This window comes from Zingiber officinale, chromosome 9B (genome assembly GCF_018446385.1).
Source record: "Zingiber officinale cultivar Zhangliang chromosome 9B, Zo_v1.1, whole genome shotgun sequence".
Classification (NCBI taxonomy): domain Eukaryota; kingdom Viridiplantae; phylum Streptophyta; class Magnoliopsida; order Zingiberales; family Zingiberaceae; genus Zingiber; species Zingiber officinale.
The window spans coordinates 64,092,912-64,100,179 of record NC_056003.1 but is presented as its reverse complement, the minus strand read 5'-3'; the positions used below and the strand labels follow the sequence as shown (position 1 = coordinate 64,100,179).

Sequence of the window (7,268 nt, the reverse complement as noted above, 5' to 3'; positions counted from 1 at the left end):
TGGGAACTTCCTAGAGAAATGGAACTGAGTTCTTGTGATCTTCTATTATTCTTCTCCTCAATTCTAAACATGTCATTCTTCAGAAGTTATTCATGATTTTTGCCACTTCTCAACCCAACATCATCACACTTTTCATTAGATCTTGACTGTGTAGGAGGGGGATCTTCTTTAAACCATTTTGAAAGAATACTATCAAGCTTTGCCCCCAAATGTTTGAACTCCTCACTCTGTGACTTGTGAATTTCAACATTTTTAGATGGTTGAATTTCATTTTGTTTGACAGGCTCTCTTACATTTATGGCTTGCACTTCTTGAATATCTGAGGGAAACTCCATCCAACTTTTGTTCGACCATTCATGGAGGTTCAATGTCACTTGATCAATTAACGAATAAGCTTCATCTACACTTTTGTCCATAAAAGAACCTCCAGCTGATGAATCCAATAAACTCTTGTCTGAGAAAGAAATTCCCCCATAGAATATGTGCAAAATCAACCATTTTTCAAAACCATGATGAGGGCACTGTCTTTGAAGACTCTTGAATCTATCCCATGCTTCAAATAATGATTCTCCATATGCCTGAGAAAAATTTGTTATGCAATTCCTCATATACACCGTTCTACTTGGAGGGAAAAAATGATTCAGAAATTGCTTCTCCAATTGTTCCCAACTTGTGATGCTTTGAGGACAGAGAGAATATAGCCAAGTCCTTGCTTTATCCTTGATACTGAAAGGAAATGTCATCAATCGAACTGCATTTGCTGATACTCCTTCACATTTCACCAAATCACAAATCTCTAAAAATGTTTCAAGATGCAGATAAGGACTTTCTGATACTTCTCCTCCAAATTTGTGACCTTGTATCATGAAAATTATCTCTGGGTCTAGTTGGAAACTTTCTGCTTCAATTTGAGGTTGCACAATGGGAGATAAAAATCTTGCAGAAAAGGGTGTAGAAAAATTTCTCATGGGCCTGCTTGACATGTTAGTGCTCATGGATATTCAAGAAGAAAAAGAAAATTATCAAGAATCAAAAACAAGAAATAAAATGCAATATGAAAAGCAAGAAAGAAAATGCAGAATTTAAATTGCAAGAAAGAAAGTGCATAATGAAAACAAGAAAGAAAAGATAAAAGGAAAAAGAAAAATGTCTAGAATAATTCATATGATAAAAATTGCAAGATATGTTTACAAAAGAAAAGAAGAAAGAAACAAGATCAAAAGAGAAAACAGAGAAAAGTTAGATTAGAGTACTAGAAATCAAGATTGCAAAGTTAGAATTAGAATTAGAATTGGAACAAAAAGAATTGTCAAGAATGTTATTCAAGAAAGGAAAAACTTACGAAAACAGAATTCTAACAATTAGTTATAACTATGCAAATCAAAAGAAAAAAGGAAAAGTTATGTTTAGTCTAACTCAATTGATAATTCCTAATGTTATAGCGCAGTCCCCGGCAACGGCGCCAAAAACTTGTTCGCTCTCCGCAAGTGTACGGAAATGTCGCAAGTAATATAAAAGATTATCATATCCACAGGGACTGGAATAAGCACTAGAAATGTCTCAATGCGAATTAGCCAAACAACTATCCAATCGTTTGAAAAGCAAAGTAAGGTAAACAAATCTAATCTTAAAGATCAACAAACAAGAGTTTAGTGTTTTGGGTTATGATAAAGGGAGATTCTAGGAGTTTCGGTTTCTTTGTAGGATTTCTCGAATGTAAATGGTTCACCAATTCTTATCCCTCAATTGCCAAACATGTAGAAAGTTGCCGGTTCTCTCTTGCGATAGACAACCGACTAAGGACTGAGAAATGTATCTAAATATGATTAATTAGACATGAACCTATGTTGTCCTTACACAGAAGTGCACCTATTACTATGCCTTCCTCGGATATCAACGTAGAAGCCCACGACTTATCAATCTATCAAGATACAAGAAACTAATCACAAAATCCATCCTACTCTCTTGAATATTCCTATTTCCTCTTCAAGATTGTCTCTCAAACGTCCTTACACGGGCTTGCACCTGTCACGTGGATCCCTCGGATGATCGAGTGAGAGTTTATCTTTACAAAGTCCATAAGAAATTCAAACAATTAATCAAGAATGAGAATTAAGCACGAATCATCTTTAATCGTTCAAGATCTAATTGATACAAGCAAGATAATGTCATTGAAACAAGAGAATGGCAAATCCATAAGAGATTACATCAATCCATCATACAAATACTCCCTTCATCCTAGAATACAAGATCTACTCCATGAATCGAGGAAGAAAACCCGAAGAAATAGAGAATACAAGCATTCCTTAAATCCCCAATCCAAGAAACCAAGAAAAGGGGGAAAGAGAAAACTTATCTACGAAGAAACTTCGTCTTCGGATCCAATCCTCGCTCCGGAGCCGGAATCGCCAAGAACTCCCCTTGAATCGCCCAGAAATCCTCCCAAGAATGGGAGGAAACCACCAAATCTTGCCTTCTCCCAAAGGGGGAGAGATCCCCTTTCAATTCATGAAGGAGGGTTTAAATAGAGGAGGGAATCGGGCGCCACACGGCCCCGTGACACGGCCGTGTGAGATTCACACGGCCATGTCCAGTTCCTTCTCTGCCAAAACTGCACGGCCGTGTGGTTCACACGGCCACAGCCTGCTTAGTCTCTGGAAATGCTACACGGCCGTGTGGTGCACACGGCCACAGCCTGCTTAGTCTCTGGAAATGCTACACGGCCGTGTGGTGCACACGGCCACAGCCTGCTTAGTCTCTGGAAATGCTACACGGCCACAGCCTGCTTAGTCTCTGGAAACCTCACACGGCCGTGTAGATCCACACGGCCATGTAAGGCTTCTGCTCTGGTTGGCTTCAAATCTTGACACGGCCGTGTGAAGTTCACACGGCCATGTCATTCTCCACTTCTGTTGGTGCCAAACTCCACACAACCCGAGCTCCATACCAATGCAGGGCCGTGTGAGGTACACGGCCCGGTGCTTTCTCCCTTTGTTTCCTCCAATGCTTGCCTAAGGATGTAGATTCTTCACCAAATCGACTCCTGTGTACAGAAAATGCACAAAAAGCAGATCTCCGAACCAAAAGAGTAAATATGCTAAAAGGAAAGCTGGAAGTATAAAAATGCATAGATCAAGCATGCTCAAAGTATGTAAATGTGCGTAAAAACATGCATAAAAGAGTATATAATCTACGCACATCATTAGGTTTCAAAACTTTGCTCTAAGTCTCAATTTCAACCTTGCCCGAAACCTAAATGTGAGGTATTCAGACTTTTAAATACAACATGAAGCATGAAACTTAAACTAACCATATATTAAAGATCATACATCATAAGGAAGCATATACAAGCATGACTAGATTTCAAAACCTTGCCCTAGACCTTGTATCCCAACTTGGCCGAAACATCAAGGTAGGGTTTCTCAACCTTTAATACCACATGGAGCATAAAACTCTTAACTAACAACATATAAGAGATCATGTATCATGAAGGAGCATAAACAAGCATGTTTTCATTTCAAAACTTTGCCCTAGACCTTGTCTCTTAACTTAGCCGAAACTTCAAGGTGGTATTTCTAGGTTTTTCATGCAACATAAGCCATGGATATTTAACCTAACATAGCATAAGAAAGCAAACATCATGAGGAAGCATAAAACAAGTATAGTTAGGTCAACAACTTTCTCTAAGCCTTTAATTCAACCTTGGCCAAAACTTCAAGGTGATATTTCTAGGTTTTCATGCAACATAAGCCATGGATATTTAACCTAGCATAGCATAAGAAAGCATACATCATGAGGAAGCATAAAACAAGTATAGTTAGGTCTCAAATCTTGCCCTAGACCTTGTGTTCATCTTTGGCCAAAACCTAAAGAAAGGTTCTAGGTTTTGTTTAGACATCATGTAGCATGAAAACTTATCTAACAACATATAATAGATCATGTATCATGAAGGAGCATAAATAAGCATGTTTAGATTTCAAAATCTTACTCTACACCTTATATTTTCTCTTGGCCGAAACCTAAGGTAGAGTCCTAGGTTTTATTTATCCAACATGTAGCATGAACACTCAACTTACAACATGTAATAAATCATGTGTCATGAAGGAGCATAAACAATCATGTTTAGGTTTCAACATTTTGATCTAAACCTTATATTTCAACTTGGCTGAAACTTCAAGGTGGTATTTCTAGGTTTTCATGCAACATAAGCCATGGATCATTAACCTAACATAGCATAAGAAAGCATACATCATGAGGAAGCATAAAACAAGTATAGTTAGGTCTCAAAATCTTGCCCTAGACCTTGTGTTTATCTTTGGCCGAAACCTAAAGAAAGGTTCTAGGTTTTGCTTATACATCATGTAGCATGAAAACTTATCTAACAACATATAATAGATCATGTATCATGAAGGAGCATAAATAAGCATGTTTAGATTCAAAATCTTACTCTACACCTTATATTTTCTCTTGGCCGAAACCTCAAGAGTGGGGTTCTAGATTTTTTTGTTATTCAGCATAATTTGTAACTTGACAACCATAAGTGACCACAACTTCTTATCTTGGCCGAAACTTGCAAGGAGATCCCTAAGTCTTTTTTTTCAAACAAAACGTAAAGCGTATGATAACTATTGTACTGCAGGTGAGAGGATACTTACATCTCGTGCTTAATTCTCTAAGAGAAGAAATCCTTGGTTGTGAAGCTTTTCCTAGAGAGCAAACCTTCTTGCTTGGTTCGGCAATGGTGAGGAAGAAGAGAGTGGTTTCGGTGGAGAGGAGGAAGGAGAAAGAGAGAAAAAAAATGAAGATTTTCATTCTTTTTCTCCTTTTATTCCAATTAAGAGAAAGAAGGAAAAATGATCTTTTCCTTCCCTCTTCTTTTACTCATCCTAAATGAAGGGAGAAAGTAAAAACTCTCTTTTCATTGTAAGAAGAGAAGGAAGCTTGAATTTCTCCTCCTTAGTGAAGTGAGCCTTCACTTTCCTTACCTTTGACCATAATTTCCCTCTTTTCATATCAGCACACCCTTGTTGGGGCTATTGGTTATGACATGGAACCACTTACCAAGAGGTCCAAGGTTCAATCCTTAGTCATGCCTCTTTTTGGTTCTTTTTCTTTTATATTTTTGAAAATCCACATAAGGCCCATACTATATCATGTATAAATCTATTTGAATTATTAAGGCCCATTTTAATCATGCATAAATCTATATTAATCATGCATAAATCTACATGAATTATTAGAGATCCTATGGGTGTTACATTAGTGTCACAGGCTTTGCCAAAGTCTTTATTTTCACTGACTCCCACTAACCTTTGTGGAAAAGGAACCCTTAGTGAAGGTCTTGGGAAAGATTGAACTTCCTTTTCCCCAACTTCCCTTTGAGCTTTTGGAGGAGGTCCAACTTGCTTATCTAGTGTTGGTGTGATCAATAACCCAACATCGCCACACTTTTCACTAGATCTTGTCTGCGAAGGAGGGAGATCTCCTTTAAACCATTTTGAAACAATACTTTCAATCTTTGCCCCCAAATGTTTGAACTTCCCGTTCTGTAACTTATGATTCTCAAGACTCATAGATGGTTGAGTTACAATGTGTTTGATAGGCTCTATAACATTTATGGCTTGCACTTCATGAATGTTTGAGGGAAATTTCATCCATCTTATGTTCGACCATTCATGGAGGTTTAGTGTCACTTGATCAATTAACATATATGCTTCATCAACACTTTTGCCCATGAAAGATCCTCCAACTGATGAATCCAATAAACTCTTGTTTAAGAATGAAATTCCCCCATAGAATATGTGCAGAATCAACCATTTTTTAAAATCATGATAAGCGCATTGTCTTTGAAGACTCTTGAATCTATCCCATGCTTCAAACAATGAAGCTTCATATGTCTGAGCAAAATTTGTTATGCAATTCCTCATATATACTGTTCTGCTTGGAGGGGAAAATTGATTCAGAAATTGCTTCTCCAATTGCTCCGAACTTGTGATACTTTAAGGATGGAGAGAATATAACCAAGTCCTTGCTTTATCCTTGATACTGAAAGAAAATGTCATCAATCGAACTACATCTGCTGACACTCCTTCACATTTCACTATATCACAATCTCTAAAAATATTTCAAGATGCAAATAAGGACTTTCTGATACTTCTCCTCCAAATTTGTGACTTTGTATCATGGAAATTAACTCTGGGTCTAGTTGAAAACTTTCTACTTCAATTTTAGGTTGCACAATGGGAGATAAAAATCTTGCAGAAAAGAGTGTAGAAAAATTTCTCATGGGTCTGCTTGACATGTTAATGCTCATGGATATTTAAGAAAAAATTATTAGAAGAAAAAAATTGAAGAATCAAAGACAAGAAATAAAATGCAATATGAAAAGAAAGAAAGAAAATGTAGAATTTAAATTGCAAGAAAGAAAGTGCATAATGAAAACAAGAAAGAAAAGACAAAAGGAAAAATAAAAATGTCTAGAATAATTCATATGTTAATCAACTAATGTGTTTATAAATTTTTGTTATTCTTGATGCCTTTACGATGTTTGATCTTCTCATACACAAGAACAATATTGCAAGATATGTTTACAAAAGAAAAGTAAAGAAAAGAATTTAAATGAAAAGAAAAACAGAGAAAAGCTAGACTAGACTGCTAGAGATCAAGAATGCAGAATTAGAATTAGAATTAGAATTAGAATTAGAATTGCAACAAAATAAATTGTCAAGAAGTAGAAAGATATGCAAAAATTATGAAAATAGAATTCTAAAGATTAGTTACAACCATACTAATGAAAAGAAAAGAAAAATTATGTTTAGTCTAACTCAATTGATAATCTCTAATGTTATAAGCGTAGTCCCCGGTAACAGCGGCAAAAACTTGTTAATGATCGCAAGTGTACGGATACATCGTCAGTAATAAAGAAAGATATTATATCCACAGGGACTGGTTATAACCACTAAAGATATCTTAACACGAATTAGCTAAACAGCTAATCAATTGATTTATAAAACTAAGTGCCACTATGAAAAGTAAAGCATAGAAGTAAAAGCCTAGAAACAGGAACAAGGACTATGATAAAAGGATGTTCTAGGAGTTTTGGTTTCTTTATAATGTTATTCAATGTAAATGATCTACCAAATCTTATTCCTCAATTGTTCATCATTTGTAGAAGGTTACCGATTCTCTCTTGCAATAGACAACCGACTTAGGACTAAAATCTATATCTAAATGTGATCAATTAGAAATGATTCCTATGATGTCCTTAC

At 36.2% G+C, this 7,268-nt stretch overlaps 2 non-coding genes across 2 annotated transcripts; both read left to right on the top strand.

Annotated features, from left to right (window-relative positions):
* Positions 1–504: 504 nt before the first annotated feature.
* LOC122025823 lies at positions 505–610 on the top strand. The gene has a single exon (XR_006123849.1). It is a non-coding gene; the product is annotated as a small nucleolar RNA R71 (small nucleolar RNA).
* Positions 611–5,823: 5,213 nt separating this feature from the next.
* LOC122025900 lies at positions 5,824–5,929 on the top strand. The gene has a single exon (XR_006123916.1). It is a non-coding gene; the product is annotated as a small nucleolar RNA R71 (small nucleolar RNA).
* The last annotated feature ends 1,339 nt before the right edge of the window (positions 5,930–7,268 follow it).